The sequence below is a fragment of the Empidonax traillii genome, unplaced genomic scaffold (genome assembly GCF_003031625.1).
Source record: "Empidonax traillii isolate 1590-97213 ecotype Southwest subspecies unplaced genomic scaffold, ASM303162v1 scaffold356:size572493, whole genome shotgun sequence".
Taxonomy (NCBI): domain Eukaryota; kingdom Metazoa; phylum Chordata; class Aves; order Passeriformes; family Tyrannidae; genus Empidonax; species Empidonax traillii.
The window spans coordinates 369710-387533 of NW_020955549.1; the positions used below are offsets into that span (position 1 = coordinate 369710).

Genomic DNA, 17824 nt, shown 5'->3' on the forward strand with positions numbered 1-17824 from the left:
AATTCAGTTCTTCTTCTTTTCCTTCGAATGCTTGCCTGTCAGAACTTTCTGTTTCTTAAATCCCCCAAATCCATTTGCTCTTAGCACACGGCGAGCATCACTTGCCTCGGACAAAGGAGGGGAGAGGGGAGAAAAGAAGGTGGCTTTTAGGGTAGGAGAAAACTCTGAGTTCAGTGTCTCTGAGCTGGTGTGGTGCCACAACCTCACCTGTGAGAACACACAGGAGGTTTAAATCCGGGGAGAGGCTGTGGGTGCTGGGCACGGCTGGGCACGTTCCCGAGGTGGGTCATGTTTGACACGCTGCCTGCTCCCTGCCAAGAGCAGCTGCTGTGGATTCCAGCAGAGCTCATTCCAGGAGTGGAGCTGTTAAAAGGGACGTTTGGTGACTGTGTGTTCTCACGGCGATTTTATACATTTCAGAAGAGTTGGCCCCTTCCAGGCCGTGGGTTCTTGGTGGGACACGGTCACGGGGGGTTAAATGGTACCTTTGGTCACACAAGTTCCCTGGAGAAATCATTGTAATCTCAGTAATTACTGCATTTCACACTGGGTAATTACTCTGGGCTGAGGAAATAGAGAGCCTGAATTCCTGCGTGAACTTTCACTGCAACCGGAATGAGACTGGGGAAGGCTGGTTATCATCAGGATGCCAAAATAAAGCCCACAAGTCCTTTAGTTCCCAGCAGATGGTGAGTCAATATAATGGAAGCTGGAAATAATCCTCGAGAGAGGATTCGATTAAGATAAAAGTCATTTGATGTGAGATGGGTGTTTAGAACCAGGAGCAGAGGGAGAGCCTGAACGAGCCCCATCAGTGCAGCCCTTACAGCCCAGATGCTCAGCCCGACCTTAGTGCTGCTGGAAGTGGCTGAGAAAAGTCCTCTGCAAACGCCTCAGCCCCCAGGGTGGGTATTCCTGCTAAGACTCAACTCGAAAGGTCCCTCAGAGGCCCGGGGTGTGGTTATTTCCTGACATTTGACATGCAAATTGTGATCTCCTGTAAACAGCCACTTCTTTATTTCATGGGTGACCTTAGGGCTGTGGAGGTTGGATATTAGCTGAGTTCCTTACAGCAGGGCTTATATACAGATAATAAATGTTGGTGATTCTCACAGCCAGCATGATGCAAAGTAACATCCCCCTGTGTTACGGCACTGAGGGGATTTTCAATTAATGTTTTTGGTCGTTTTGACTGATCCTATTTTCTTTGGCAGCGATACCAGTAAGTTTAAGAGTATAAAAAAAAAAGAAGTTTTCCTTCGTAGAAAAAGATTTCTACCACCTTAGGTTGCTTTTCTGACTTCAGAGGCCCTGAGGCTCTCCCTGTGTTTTGGGAGACTTCAGAAACAATCTGGCTCATTTTTTTTAACCATCAAGTGTGAGGCTGTCCCAGTCCTTCTCCCTCCCCACCTCATCTCTCCTTTCTGGAAGACTCTGAAGCCCCTGGAGCCCTTGCTGGAGGTTTCAGTGAGCTTCAGTGTGCTCTGGAGCAGCAGAGTGAGTCTGTTTTTCCCTGCCCTGGTGAAAGCAGCAGTGAGGGCACCGACTACACTGGGCCAGTTGTCCCACAGCCCCTTCCATCTGCACAGGCTGAATGGGGGGTTTTGTGCCTTGCTGGGAAAACAGCCCCATTCCAAAGGGAAAATTATTATGGACTAGGTTTTAAGGTTGGTCTTGTTTCCACTGGACTCCAACAGCTTAAAAAAAAAACATATTTGACTGAGTCTTTGTTGTCTGTTTTAATTGGCTTCTGGGCAGAGATCATCTGCATCCATGTGTGTGTTTAAGCTGACATGACCAGCCCCTAAACCCTAAACCTGTAGGGTCGTGGCTGTTTGCAAAGGGAAATGTGTGTGTAGAATAAAATGCAGCAGTTTGCTTTTAGCACAGGAGAATTTTGGAATAAAGCTGGAAGCTCAGGAGAGAGCAGGACGGCGTGGTGTGGAAAAACACTGCCTAAATAATGGGGGTTCTCTGCTGTGGGGCCACTTCCAGAGCACAACTGCAAAAATTAAAAAGGGATTTCTTCACTATTGTGCCAAAGCTGATCTTGTTGCACTTAAACTTGTGTCCTTGCAAAGCTTGTTTCTCTGAGCCAGCTGAAGCCTCACTATTGCCAAGTGTGTGTGTGTGTCCCAAGGCACAGCAGGAGAGAATCCCACACTGGGCTGGGTTGGAAGGGACCTTAAATCTCATCTCATCCCACTCCCTGCCATGTCAGGGACACCTTCCACCAGCCCAGGTTGCTCCAAGCCCCGTCCAACCTGGCCTTGGACACTCCCAGGGATCCAGGGGCAGCCACAGCTTCTCTGGGCAGGAGAGGCAGGGTCTGGCTACACCCCCCAGCACAGAACAAGCAGGGAGAGCTGTCACTCCTATCCTACCTGCACTGTGTTTCCACCCCATGGGATACGGGATGATGATTCTCTTCCCCTGGTGAGCAGGGGCTCGTGCCACACCCGGTGGTTTTGGCTCTCCTTGGTGCCTGCAGTCCCTACCTTCACGGGAGGTGTTAATGCTCCTTCCCAGAGCACTGTGCAATGTCTCTGATGTTTCTGGAAAGGGGAATAATGGTGTTTGTCACCAGCCCTGTTCCTGAGTGAGGGGCACAGTGTCACTGGCTGTGCTGTCACCACAGGTCTGCTCGAGTCACTCACCCTTCACACTGACCCCACTGCTGTCCCAGTCTGTGTGTGCAGGGGGAACAGTGTCCTTCCCACTCCTCTGAAGGTCACTGTGAGGGAATATTGCGGTAGATAGCACTGCTTTCCTCTGATGGGGAATCTCCACTTGTGACGATATTTGCAGGTGGAAAACTTTCCCAAGATCAGAGAGAGAGCTGGCAAAGCCTGAAAGCAGAACTGGGGGGGGAGAAAGCATCAACAGTCATTTATTTCTGTTAAAGTTACAGTTTAGTGACCCACTGTGAGTGGGGAAGAGGCAAATATACAATTAGGAAATTATTTACCAACACGTTCATGGTATCTGTAGGAACCTGGCAGTGTTAAAGCAGAGCAAGACACGTTGGGGAAGGACAAGGAGCAGATGAGCTGCGTGGGGAAGGACTCGTCCCTCGGTGCTGTCCTGTGTGCCAGCCAGCACAGGGATGGGGTTGGTGGTTGGAGACTGGAGCCATCTGAATCAGCAGATCCCCAGCCCACAGAGAATAAATTACAGGGTTTATAGTAATGTAACACATAGTTTTCAGCTTGCATCTTAAAATTCCACTTGCAAGTAACGGAGGAAAGCAGTCAATAGCTAGTTCTTAGTGCTCTCCACATCTGGAAAAAAGTAAGAATTAGTCCTCAGTCTGAGCTGTCAGGGAGTTTCTTCCCTTATTTTCTTTCCTTCTGCTACAAACATTTTCCAGTTTGGTTCAGTCATACTTTATTTTTAGTTGTCTGCATTGGCTTTTTTTCCCCCCCCTGAAGACTGACAGAACAGTGGTGGGAGTTCACCAAGGAAAACCCACACCTCGAGCAGTGAAAGGTTCCCAGCTGGGCTTCGGTGGCATTTGGGGCAGCAGGAGCTACTGGAACTGGGGAGGGGAGGGGAGGGACAGCTGTGGAGGCTTTTGGAGCACAGGAAGACAGTTTGGTGCACCTTGGGTAGGTATTGATAAATGTTCTCAGCATCCCCACCTCATCAGGAAAGCTCCAACTACCCTAAATGTGATCTAAATGTGATCAATGGGCTGAAGAGCCAAGGCTGGGAGTACTTTGCTCTATAGTTCCTGGGCAAGTACCAGCAGAGATCCCTTCCCATGGCTGTTTAACACGTGACCAAAGATAATGGGGTGGAGAATCAGATATTTAATTCATGCAAGGCAGTTTTCACCAGAAATGGCAACTGGAACACCCACCTCAGCTGTTCCTCCTGGCACCCACAGGGTTAATGTTTGTGCCAGTCACCTGTACACTGAGAATATCTGTTCTGTGTTGTTACAATGGTAAGCAATAGAGTTGGCACCTTTTTTTAAGAACAGACATTAACAATGTGATTTTCCTTTGGCCGTTTCATGGCTTAAAACTCTAACAAGAACCACTAAAAATTCACTCCTAAAATTAAAACAACAACAACAACAACAAAGCCACAAATGCAGAGCCTTCTATATTTATCTCCAACACGTGTTTATTTTTATATTCAGTTTCTGTGTGGGTTTCTTTGTCGTCTGCAAAACGCTGCACTTGAGAGGCTACGAGACAAAGCCGAATGCAAGTCATCGTTTGTCATCCCAGTGCTTTAATCTCCACATAGTGCAGGGCTTTCTGCAGGCATCAGTCTTGTGTTTAATCCAGTGCAGCTGTAATTATCCTCGTGCAAGTCTTCCTTTGGGGTGGAAGATCTGCCCAGCATGACAGCGCCAATGGCCACACGGTGCTTAATTAGTGTTTAATAAGCTCTCAATGCCAGTTTAGCGAATCTTGGCCAGGCTGGGATGAAGTTGGGATCCTCAGAATCCTGTGTGAGTGTGTCCTGTGCGTTTTGCATATTAAAATGTATTATTTGGGTGAGTGTTCTGTGTTTCCTCCTCTGTGGTCTCTGTGCACTCTGGAGGGAGACTCATCATGGCATTAATTGCTCTGAGCTCAGGCTCTCTGCCTGGAGCAGCTTGTTGAAGGGGTGAATTACACGTGCCTCCGGTTCTGCTTTGAATTGTTATTTTTGAAAACTCATTTAACTGTCTCTAAATGTTGCTTGTGGTTCAGCTGGGGCATCTGGGTGTTCACACGGCTGGATTATTTCACTCTGATTGTTCATGTAAATGAGTGGTTTGTGGTTTAAGTTCTGTGAGCTCAAATTGGTTACAGCTTACAGACCTCCTGCAGCAGAGGGCCAGAACCTCACCAGCTCCTTTTGCTTTTCTCTGTTACAAGCCCTCATTAAAATGCTCCTCCTTAGTACTGTCGTGTGCTCTTTTTGTCTTGCACTCTGCGTTACTGATTAAAGCTCAAAATGTGTAGGTAGGGGCTGTTAGAGACAGCAAGTGAGTGCAGTTAATCCTTGCTCGAGTGTTAGTTTGCAGTATTTGCACATCATTAAGCCTTTCTCCACACGGAAAACCCTCAGGTGAGGGTCAGCAGCCGAGGAGTGCACAGACACTGCCAGCTGGGGGAGGTCTCCTGTGCACAGAGTCGAGGTACCCCGTGAACTTCCACGGGTGTTTCTTCAGGAAGGTCAAATAACTGCAGGAGATATTCTTGAGCAGGGAGGCAGGACTGGATGACCTCCAGTGGTCCCTGCTAACCATCCCCGCTCTGGGATGCTGTGAATATGTGATGCAGCTGGCTGAGAGCTGCAGGCTGCCTTCAGTCACGGCTCACACCACTTTTATTTTCAAAGGTTTTTTTGATTTTATTTAAAGGCTGAGTCTACTGAGCTGTTGTGATATGAAAAGACCTTTTTCAGCTAAAAACTGATAGAACTTTTAGCCCGCTTTCGAGTTTTAATGCCTTTATTTTAAAATAGTTGCGGCGATGTTCGGCTCAAACTGTGAGCTTGGCCCGAGAGCAGCCCCGGGTTTAGGCTCTGCCAAGGCTCTGTCCTTGCAGGGTGCAGGGTCTAATGATATGCATGGAAACCCTAGAAGTCAGAAACCTAATCCCAGACCGTCTAGAGAAGTTAACAGCCTGTTTTATTATTTATTTACACAGACCTTTCAAAAGAGCTTGTTGAAGCAGAACCGTGGGTTAGTGAGCTGGGAGAATTGTTTGTCTAGAGGTGGAGGAGTTCCATGATATTCAGGGGAGCTTTTTTGTGCTCTAATGCTTGCTGGGGGTGAGGCATATGGTAAAAAATATATGTGGCAGCTTTTGGAACAGAACTGTTGTCTGAGGTTTTACTGCTCGTTGTCTTCTCAGACATACCTAGAAACTGGTAGTTAGGCTTTGCTCTGACAGGATACCACTTCTGCTGTTAAATTACTCAGCTGGTGGTATTTTTTACATTTTCCCAGCTCCCAGAGCAGCCTTTCAGCTTGGGTGTTTCTGCTCTGAACACACAGACAAAGACACAAATGATACGGAAGCATTACCTGCTCTTCGGTTTGAACAGAATTATCTGCCAGTGGACTGTAAAGCAAATTAGGTAGAGAGAACATAAAGCTCTGAGCTTATCTTGTGTTAACAAGATCATGCATTTTCCAGGAGGAGTCAGATGACATTTTAGGAATTGGTGAGTATTTTTCAATGCAATGCTTGTGAATCATGTCATTAACATCTGTGCTGTGGATTGATCATAGTATGAAACTGTGGTATATGTGAAATGGTTTTAAGGGAAAATGTGCCTGCTTAAATGCCTGGGAAAGGTTTTATTCCTTTCCTAATAGGAATTCATTTTGCCATACGAGTGTAAAATCTAATTCTTGCTATGTTTGTGCTGTTCTCAATGCAGCATCTGCCTATTAATCATTTTCTTTGACGATAATCATAAAACCAGCAAGAATTCATGCAGTAAGCGAAGTGTCCTGAGTTCAGTCATCTTGTAGCAGGAGGCAACAATTCACTGGTATAATTAAGTGCCTGACAGGTATCAGGTGACTGAGGCATTTGAAGTGTTCTGGGGTGGTTGGGGGTTTTCCTGTGCTCACCACTGCTGTGGGGGGGTGGCAGAGCTGCCTAATTAGAGTCTCGTGACAACTGCCGGATCAGACAAATAAATTAAACGAAAATCAAAGCTCACCACGTTTGTATTTACTGGTTAATGACATTTCAGCAGGGCTGGAGGTAGGTGAGGCACCGTGGCCTGAGCTGCTGCGCTGCTGGAGCGTTTCCATGCCGAGTGCACCGGGGTGGAAAGCTGCAGGCTGATCAATTAACAATTAAATGTGCTCTGCAGTTTGCCCCACCTGCCTTGGGCTTCTGGAAGAGTCTCAGCAACGTGCATGGCATTTTGCATTTCATGAATTCTCATTACTTGGTGATATCAGAGCGATGAATAATATTCTTTGGTAGCATCAGGGGGCCACTTTCATGGTCTGATGGGGCTTGTTCTGCACAGGGAGAACACCAGGGCTGGGAGTTCCACTGGGGAATTACACCCTGACATGAAGCATTCTGGTTCAGCTCTCCTGAACGCTATTTATTTTCACATAAATTGGTTTTCTTTATGGGAGTCCTCTTGGACACACTGGTTTACCACATCTCCTTGAGGACTGGGTTATGTCCACAGGCCCAGTTGTGTCACCACTCACTTCCTGAGTATCCCTTGACCTTATTCAGGTGTTGAGAAATGCAGTCTTTCAGAGAAGAACCTGAAAATGTGGGGTTCCTAGGATTTAAGGTTTAAGAAACTGGGATTTAAGAAAGCATCCAAACACTCAAGACTGCCTGAACTGAAGTAGCATGAGCTGCTGTGCCCCTGCAGTGCCTGTGGGACCTTCTGTGGGCTGCCACACCGGGCAGAGCTGGAGAATTCCATGACAAGGAGCTGCTGGCCGTGACCTTTGGCAGAGAGCTGGTGGTGCTATTCCACCTGCAGCCTGAATGCTTTTCTGTTCCATGATTATCTCCCAGTCCAGCTGGGAGGCACATCCAGTCCCACGGCCATGGCTGGGAAAAGCATCCAGGCCATTTCAGAGCGAGCTGTGGGAAGGGCATGCTGAGCTTCTGATGCCTCTGGGAAGATAAAAGGCACGTTTGTACTTTGCTTTGGATCCTCTTATCTAAGAGCAAGCCCTGCTTGCCTTTGGGAAGAAGGGAACAGAAGCAATAGCCATGGGCAGATAAGGTTATAAAAAAAGCCTTTATAAAAGCCATCAAAACAGCCTCAGCGCTGCTATTGTTGGGGTTTATTATGTTCCCAAGGAAATGGAAGCTGATTTAACACAAGTTTGAGAACCGAATTAGCAGTTACATTTCTCATACTGCGTATTTTTAGTCTTGCGTGCTCAGCTAAGAGTTAAAGCTCCCTTCCAATTTCCTTAGAACTCTTGGGTGCCCACAAAAGGCCTGCAGGTCTGCAACTGCTGCACAGGAATTCTGCACAGGTAGATGCATTTTTATCAGCAGATGTTTCTATGGCCTGTATGACTTAATTCTCTTTCATGTTTAAATCAAGAAGAATTACCTGTTCCACCAAATCGGTGAAATTTGGGCAGATTAATCCGCTCAGTAGTTTATCTGTTTGAAATTGTCTTCTGATATTTCAAAATGAGTGAAAACTAGGCACACTTTTTTTTCTGACTGTTTAGAAGAGCTTAATCCTGCTGCTTTGGGCACACAGCTCTGAATTTAAGCACTTTTCCACACACAAAAACCCTCCAGCCTTGTGCCCTCGGTGTGCTCAGCTGTGGGGTTTTTCTGGCCATGTTTACAAAGACCTGATGATAGAATTTCTCTGTCTGTATATTTTCAAGTTAATGGAACAAACACTTGTGGAGGAAAGGGGCCATTGAGATGGAGATAAATACTTGACTTCTTTCCAGCGTTAATTCTTTGAAAACAAACATATGGAAAAGAACCTGAACCTTAAAGGCAACCTCTTGAAAAGCTTGTCCCAAGTTGTTTATCCTGTTTCAGGCTCTGGAAACACTTGTGTTTTACTGGTTATTCCACCTGCACTTTCTGAGTACTTGAGCAGGTTTGTTACTCAGGTGATTTGGTCCTGCACACTAAGTAGCTCATGACCATCTTTGCAGGGACAGGCATAGTGCTGGTGTTCCTTGGAATAAGAACGGGGTGGAGAGTGAGAAATCACGCTGGCAAGGGTGCAAATGACAGTTTGGAAGTGCCTTTTGTGCTCTGCTTCCCCTCATCCCATTGTCCCCACAGGTGTGTTTTGTCCTGTAACAATCCCTTGTGTAATGTGGTGAGAAAGAGAGAGAGAGGGAAAAGAGTCCTGGGTGAAAACAGGCTGATTTCCTGCAAAACAGGGTGACAGTGGGACTTCTGAGGAAACTGGGAGCCCTTTCCAAGCAAAGATGGGTATGGGTGTTCATGCAAAGGTGTCCAGAATTAACATCAGACAGTTGCAGTGTCCAAGGCCAGGTTGGACAAGACTTGGAGCAACCTGGCCTAGTGGAAGGTGTCCCTGCCCACGGCACTGGATGACCTTTGGATCCCTCCCACCCCAAACAAGTCTGATTCTGTGATCTCTTATTAATACAAGTCTCAGGACTGTTGAAAGAGGACTCAAGCACTGAACAGCACTAGGAGCAGACATGTGACTGCTGCTTCTCTAAACCGAAAACCAAACCTGACCACGCACATACCCCAAAAAAATCCCTTTTCCCAAGTTATTTCTGTATCTGATGCTCTATATTTCATAGCACGTATTCAACTGTTAAATGGGCTTTACTGGCTTGTAGCGTTTTGTATCAATATTTGATCACTTCCTCCAACTTTAAGGAAAAACCAGTATATTGGAGGCACTTAAGAGCCTTGTGGGAAAGCTCTGAGCACCCTGGGAAAGCTCCGAGCACCCTGGGAAAGCTCCAGGAGTGGCTGTTTTGAGGAGGAGAAAGACAGTTGGTTTGTATTTGCAAGGACGTCGAAGGGTTTGGTGATGGGGTTTGTTGCTGCAGTAGTTCAGGTTAGGAAACCCTGGAGATGAAGACTAAGAGAGCTCCCCAAGACAGGGAGCCTTGAAGCCTTGAAACAATAATTCTGTTGAGATTTTTCTTCTGCTTGTTGCTGACTGCAAATGGTCTGAAATGGGGGGGCTGAAGGGGTGGAGTAGCCTGAGCTCTGCAGTTTTTCTGCAGGAGTAATTCTGGGGCAGCATGAAGCTGAGCTTTCTAAAGTGAAAATAAAGTTCAGAAGAGGAGAGGAGAACCTTTCCTGACTTTGCTGTACTTTTAGGGAATGACAAAGCACTGCTAGCTTCTTCCCTCCTGTCTGACCTTGCAAGGGACGTTTCTGGGCGAGGTGGTGACCTGCTCTGTCCCGGTGTCTGCTCACCACCATTAGCTCAGGGGGCTCTCCTGCCTCTCATTTTCAGAGTGCTGAGGTCAGGTACATGCTCTTTGCCTCCTCCAAGCCAGTGGCTAATGATGTTATTAATAAGAGGAGCTGTGCACCTAATTTTTCACCCAGGACACGGAAAAAAAGCCCTCTTTGTCCTTGGGGTGCTGACATCCATATGTGTCCAAAACAGATGAACTGGTAAGAAAACAAGAGGCCTCAGAAGGAAACCTCAGCCTTTTCCCTCGCTATCTCTAATTTTTCATGTCTATCAGAGCACAGGAGATGAATTTCACAATGTCTGACTCCGCTCAGAGGGAAGGGAGGGAAACATTTTGTCCAGGCAGTCGGTGATGGTTAAAAAGGGAGATGAATTTTGCACAGTGCTTTAAAAAATTGCCTTAAAATCTGACCCAAATGTGTGCTCTTCATTCATTCTTCATAACTTTCCTTTCAAAAAGCTTTTAAAACTCCTCAGCACAGGGCTGGGATGCACTCTGGGCTGTGAAATTATCTTTGCAGACCTTGGAACTTTTTTTTCCAATGGTAATTTCAGAGCTCAGATGTCAACAAAGCAGTGCACAGTATCATCATCTCCCTCTGGACTTCTAAAATCTGTATCTCCAGGGGAAATCTATGGGGACCATGTGACATCAGCTCTGAATGCATTAATAAGAATGAAACGTAGCATTTGTTAAAATCCTTTTGCTGGAGAAACATCCCATTTTCCTGATTAAGAGCTGTGTCAATGTTACATCACGCTGAGTAGATGTTTCTGGGTATCAGGCTGACAAATTCTCACCAGCTATAAAAATACCTGGAATCTTCCTCTTGGCATTAAAAGACACAAACATTTGCTAAAGTAATTACTTTTGTTGAATGAATTGGTGGTGTGTCTGGGGAATTTGCTGCTGCTGAAGCTTTTTTTTTTTTCCACCCCTTCAACCTACGTGTCACGAAGTAATTCCTTGCAAAGGCTGCAAAAGGCTTAATATAATCAATTCCCATGCAAATAAATATAACTGTGCTCGTTATTGAATAGAAGACAGGCCCTGGAAAAATCTCAAACGAAGGCATATTGTTCTTTGGCAAATATTTTTCAAGTGTTTCCTCCTCTTCAAGCTGGAGATCCTTCTAATTAACCAGCTATGGCAACAAATGCTGTCTAGCTGAGGGTCAGCTCCAGAGTTCAAACCCCAGCTGGCTGATCTCTGGACGTGACTCATCCACCAGAGAGGTCCAAACGTTCCCCTGCAATTTTTAGTCTTTGCCCTCACCCTTCCAGTATTAAGGCAATTTGTTATATTCCTATCAAATATTTATGTGGTTTCTGTGCTGACTTTTAGTAAGAATTCCTGAGCTAGGGGGAGAGTTCCCCCAGAGCGTGTGCTCTGCTGCTTGTGAGGTGCTTTGTGCTGCGTCCCCTTCCCACTCCAGATACAGCTGAGTTTCTAAGGATGCCAAAAAAAGCCAGGAATAAAAGGCACGAGCAAAAAGAGGGGTAATGTTATATTTACCTTTACTGTTTCTGTGGCTAGTTAAAGCCTGCATGCTTTTACAGGGTGATCAATACAAATTTCAGGCAGTTTGGATGTTCACCATTGGTGCAGCACAGCCTGGCTGTAAAGTTTATCATCACTGGGAGATACATAAAAATATAGCAATGCAGTCTCTGTCTTTGGGTTTGTTTTTTATTATAGGCTGCTTTTAAACAGCCTCCAAGGTCAGGTTGGAGGGGGCTTGGAGCAACCTGGGCCAGTGGAAGGCGTCCTTGCCCAGGCAGGGGGTGGCACTGGATCAGCTTTAAGGTCTCCCCAACCCAAACCTTTCTGGGATTCTCTAATAATGCATTTGATTATGTGCTTATTCCATTGTGTATCTTTTAAATAAGGTCTTCAGTACTGTAGAAGTTTTCTCATGGAGATGAGGACTTAGGTTTCTAATTCCTCGTCTTTGGAGCCTTTCTGAGTTTTGGAAGTCTGAATGGTGGGAGGTTATAGTTTCTCTTGGTTCCAATTCCCCAAATTTCCCAGTGTGGTTCAGGCATTTACACATAACCAGTAAGAAAGACAGAAACAGATTCTAAACTCTAGAAAGAGTGGCAAGAAGGTCTGAACAGAACAGAAGCTGGGTATTGCATTATTGCTCTTCTATAATCTTATTTTCCATTGCATGAAGTACATACTGATGACACTCCCAATCTGTGGTTAATATTCAAAATACCTTCAAAACTTCGGGTTCAAAATCAAAGTTAGATTAGAAACTGAGCTAAATGTTTTTGGAGAAATGCTGGTTTAGATCTTTTGGGGGTTGGGTTGGAAAAGTAAAGTATTCTGCTTTTGTCACTGAAAAAACCTGCCAAAAAAAAAGAGAAGAAGAAAAAAAAAAGCCAACAGAAAACAACCAGCCTCACCCCTGTTTTTAAAGTTTAAGCTTCCATAAACCTGGAAGACACATCTGCCTAAATTTACTTGGCTTGAATATTTGTCCTAAGGTTGGAAGGTTCTGCCAGGACATTTGTAGATGCTCTGTGACAGCCTGTCCATGGTATTTGTGTGCTGCATATGGAATTAAGGGCAAGGAGGAATTTTCATCCTGCCAGGCTCTTTGATCACTCTTCTGTTGAATCCATCTCTAAATAAATCTGTTATTTAAATGTGGTTCAAAGGAATGAAAACGCAATATATAAGGGACTGTTTGGGTGCCACTGAAGGTCAGTGGGGAAAACTCCCACTCACCCAACAAGGATTTCACTTTTGCCCTCAGGAGGGAACCAATGCACTTGGAAAATTATACAAAGTGTGCCTGCTCTTAGTGCCTCAAACTGATGGCTTTTGGAATAATTCTGCTGCCTTAGAAGGTTCAGTTATCTGTCTCCTCTCCGATTTCTGCTCGTTCGGCCGATGTTGTGGTGTCTCTTTTCTGTTGATCTTACCACACCCTTTTTAGCTTTAGACACTCCAAGTGTAGATTCAATTAAATGTGGAAAACAACTAACCCAGAGGAACATCCTTTGGGTGACTGTTACAAGGAAAAGGCCTTTCCATCTCTCCTCCTGTGCCCTCTGGCTGTGCCCTGTGGCTCAGGGGCAGGAACGGTGCTTGCAGCAGACCTGTGCCCACAGAAAGCTGCTTAAAGCAATTGGATATGGGAATGTGCCACATGGCCAGCAAACCTCAAAGCTGAACACTTTGAATGGAGGGACAAGCCTCATTCTGTGCAATATTGCTTAGATATTCTAAAGCAGGTTTAGGTGGGAAGCAGATTGTCAGTCACTGAAAGTGTCCTGCTCCAGAGATCTCAGCAAACCATCATTTCATAGAAAACACCTCAACATGTCATAAAAACAGTATGTTTTAAGACCCAGGAAATCCAAAGTTGGGGTAAAAAATTACTGTACTAGGCAGGCTACAAAAATAAATGTTCTATCTTGGAGTTGTTTTTCCATGAAGGGATGTCCAGAGTGAGCCCAAGGCTGAGAGTGTGTAGGTGAGGAGCACTGGGCTTGGTTCCTCCTCCCAGTACACTCACAGTGGCTGTGCTTTGTAAAATCAGCCCCCCTGGGCATTTCCAAACGCTGCCAGTTGAGTTCCCTCTCCATCCACAGCTTCCTATGGATGTGGGCTCTCTCCTTATCTGCTGTGCCCTGGCCAAGCACCCTGCTAAAGCCCAGAGCACAGGTGGCTGATAATCTGGTTTAATTATAGTTAACGTGCTTAATTTCACAAGTGATGTGTAAAGCTGACAGGCAGTGCCAAGGAGCTTTCCATCCTGGTGTCTGAGCCTGTCTGCAGTCACACAGCCTCCAGCTCACAGCCTTTCAGTTATTTACCCAAAACTGGTTTTGAAGGAAGAATTTAAGAAAAAAAAAAAAATTAAAATAAAGTGTGAATGTATTAAGATTCAAGAGAAGAATGGAAATAAGAGCTCTCACAGGAACACTTTGGCTTCTGCTGATCTACAGGGAATAACGGGTGAGTTTTGGAAGTCTTGTTGGTTTTTACTCCCCCTCCCCCCCATTTCTCCCTGTCCCCTATCCCTCTTTTCCCTTTTGAAAGATGAGCTGCTCCATTTATTTCCCATTGCCAGTTGCTTTTACAGTGCTCAGCCCTGTTACCAGGTGAACAGATCCATGTGCTTGGGTAATGCCCTTCCCAAATGTTGTCCCACTGAATGGGCTCAGCTGCCTGCTCTGCAGATGATGCCTCCTGGTTTGGGGGGATTGTTTGTTGGTTTTTTTTTTAACGTGGCTGTAGAAACAAAAGCCGTGCATGTGTTTAACTTTCTGATTGCCTGAAGGACCAGAGGGGCCCGACAAGCTGCCTGGGCAGCTGCTGAGCCCACTCCATCATTTTAACATAAGCTAAACCCTGCTCCCCCTCAGTGCTCAGCACACAGCAATCTGTCTCCCAGGCTAAATTAAAACCACTTTTAGCATCTGATTAGCTGTGTAATAAGACAGTGCAGGGGGTGTGGAGAACAAAGAGGGCAGGAAGGCAGGAGGACAGACGAGCATCCCATCATTCTGTACTCTGCCATTCAGGAAGGAACAAACCATTTTCTGAAAATCACCCGCCTTCCATAGCAAGTGTGCTCGATCCAGATCCATTCTGAGCAGCAAGAGATGCTAACCCTTTGCCTGGAAGCTGTGGTGTGGGGCAGAATTGAAGCTTCCTCTGTGGCTCCTTCCTGCAGCCCCTCCCGTGGCTGCACTGACTGTCCCAGGGGGTGTGGAGATAACGCTGCAAGAGGCATTTCTTTCTTGCCTTTAATTCTTCTGCTGTTTCATGTCTTTACTTTTTAACCCACGCAGCCCCTAAATCTGCTTTCTCACTCAAAAAAATGACTCCAAATGGTCCTTTGGAACTGAGACACTGAGATAATTACTTTTCCCAGCCCTTGCCATGAACTTGCATCGCGCTTTTTTTTTTTTTTTTTTTTTTTTTTTTTTTTTTTTTTTTTTTTTTTTTTTTTTTTTTTTTTTTTTTTTTTTTTTTTTTTTTTTTTTTTTTTTTTTTTTTTTTTTTTTTTTTTTTTTTTTTTTTTTATCTGTTTCCCTCTTCAAAGTATCCCTCCTTCCTCCTTCAGTATTCCCAAGCACAGCTGAAGTGTCCAGATAATTGTTTGGAAAGTCTATCGAGGCAATATTTAAATGTCAGGTAGTGCAGCCCCATGGTTACAGCAGTTCCTCAATCCCACAGCTACAGATGTTACAAGGATATGGCATGTGTTCAAAATGATCCTCTTACTTCAGCTAGAGACTGGAGAACCTATAAATTCATGTTTATACCTCGACAATAAAGCAGTAATTGTATATCTTACGTGATTTCTGTGGCTGGTAAATTCTTTATATTGTGGTGAGCGAGCTTTCAAAACCGTCATGTAATGAAGCTGCAGATGTTTTGAAGTAAATGGAAACCTGGGATTCTGCTGCTGCCTCATCAGCAGGAGATGTCTGTTGGGTTTGGGGTGGTGGTTTTTAACAGCTGAAATAAAGCCAAAAGTAGATTTGATAGAGCAATACACGAGAGAAGTTGCATGGTGGGGCAGGGAAGGAGAGCTCTGCTGATGAACAGATTGCAGGGAATTTAGACCTGTGGCTTCTCCAAGCCTTTAGAAACAGCTCCAGGTGCTGTCAACCCTCGTGGGAGGAGGAACTTGGGATTGTTGTGCCAGGTTTCCTTGGAGAGGTTCATGGGAGATGGTTGTGGTATCAAAGAGCATAAAATCTGTTTGTGATCCTGCCAAAACCTTCCCCCACATCAGGTGTGTTCCTGAGGGGAGCTCATGGTGGGGAATGTCGGGTGCATCTCCCATTTGGGTGGGAGAGCACAGGAAATACACCTATTTCTTCACTCCACAGTTCTTCTTTCCCTCTAAACAGGTTTTCTAAAACATTGTCTGAAAACGTTCCACAACATTTTCAGGGAACCAGATGAAGGGGCTGATTGTAAATTTGGGGGGTCAGATTGTTTCCAGCCGTGTGATTCAGGTCATTATTCCTCCCCTGTGATTTGATACTGAATGGAAAGGGTGAAAAAAAAAACCAAAAAAAAAGAAAAAAAGAAAAGAAAACCAAGCAGTGGCATCTGGGAGAGGCAGTGCAAACTTGGAACAAGGCTCTGGAAAGAACAGGGGGATAGAGCTGGAATAGGGGAGATGTTTGGGGAGATATCCAATCTCATGAGGAAATGAATATTTAAGTCTTCAGTCTTTGTTATTGAGCCAATTATACTGCTTTGCAAAAGGTCATCTTTCCTCTGTGCTACTCTGCAGTGACACATAAAGCAGATATTTGGGTGGTTTGGAGTTCAGGTATGTTTTTGGATGGCAAATAGTCACATCTCTGGAACAGGAGCCACGAGCCATTATACTGCTTTGCAGAGGTAAAAATTGCCAATTGTGGGGATTCAGGCACTTGCAGATCTGTCCAACGGAATTTATTCTGGACATACAAAAAAAAAGTATGAGGATCTGAAAGATGTTTGCAGTTTAAATATTGCATGCAACCAGCAGTGCAACAATTTACCTGGCCCAGGTAAGGGAGGACAGTCTGTGTTCGTGTGTGCACGTGTGGATCTCTGTTATATGCACATATTAATATGTATGTGTGTATTTACATATACAAAATAATACATACAGGACTAAAAGGGAAGTTTTACTATTTCAAGGTGAGTTCAAAGTTATTCAGTTCAATACTTTTCTTCCCTCCCCAGCTGATGAAGTGCAAAGTCTGTCTCATGCCTGATCTCAGGGCTGGATATTTGGCATTTACCCTCATAGATGACTTAGGGTGAAATTCTGGAGATAAAGCAGGATCTGTGAAAATACTTAAGGACCAAAACTGATGCCCAGGTGTGAACTTTGGTAGGTTTAAGGAGGGCTGAGTGTTGGTTTAGGGCTGTTTCTAGTTAAAAATGCAGTGAGGGGGTCAGCTGTAACGTTAAAGGAAGATGCTGTGGCATCTAAAGGGAAATTCCTTATTTAGCAGGAATATTAAGTGTGAAATGCCACAGCTCAACACATAATTGAAGGAGACAGTCAGCACTGCTCCAGACAGTACTGTACCCCCAGTGTCCCTGGCTGGGGGAATTACTCAGGCTTTTAAACTCCCATTAAAGTGCTTTGTTAGGCTGATGTAAAACCCTCCACTCCCACTCAGGAGACCTTGAGAACCTGAAGATTTAGTACTACAAAATAGGCTTCATTCTTGAAGTAGGTTCTCTTTAGTGTTGACATATATATATAAAATCAGGAAAATTTAAATTGCCCTGCTGTATTCTGCATTCAGGACATGCAAGACAAACACCCTTCTATTAGCACGTGTGCAAAAAATGGGAAGCTAAATTGAACAGTAAAACATCTGCCGTATGTGAACAGTGCAGATGTTCCTATTTGCTAGTGAAAAGGGTGAATAAAAGAGCAGGGATGTTTCTGGGAACAGAAACGTTTGTCAGCCCGGGCAGAGGGACTGAAGGTGGTGCCATTGACCCAGCAAAGCCTCTGCATTCCAGGGCTCCCGTCAGCTGCTCTGCTCCTGGACAGGGACAGAGCTCATGACAAACTTCGGACTTTGCCGGTTTTCTCGTTTATATTTGCTTAAAATTTAACCCTTGATTCTTTTTTTTTTTTTTTTTCATTTGATGTAAATATGTCTTGATTTCTCGGGGTTGGGACTGTTTCGTTTCCTCTGACAGAAGTCACTCCTGGGGCCTGAAAAGCAACGGGTTGGGGTGCTTGAAGTGACAGTCGGGTGGTTTCTGAGCTGCAATGCTTTGGTTAGGATGGATCCTGAGCTGGGAGATGGTCATGATTTATTTCTGTGCTGCTCGTGGGGCTGGTTTGTTATCTAACCTAAGTGGCTCAGGGTGATGCAAGTATCTATCCAGATCTAAGTGCACACACGTGGAGAAGAGGCAGGT

General features: G+C 45.2%; 1 protein-coding gene across 9 annotated transcripts in view; it reads left to right on the plus strand.

Annotated features, from left to right (window-relative positions):
- Window positions 1-17824, plus strand: part of IQSEC1 (IQ motif and Sec7 domain 1) — a 316957-nt gene that overhangs the window by 192035 nt on the left and 107098 nt on the right. The gene's annotated exons all lie outside the window — the stretch shown is intronic.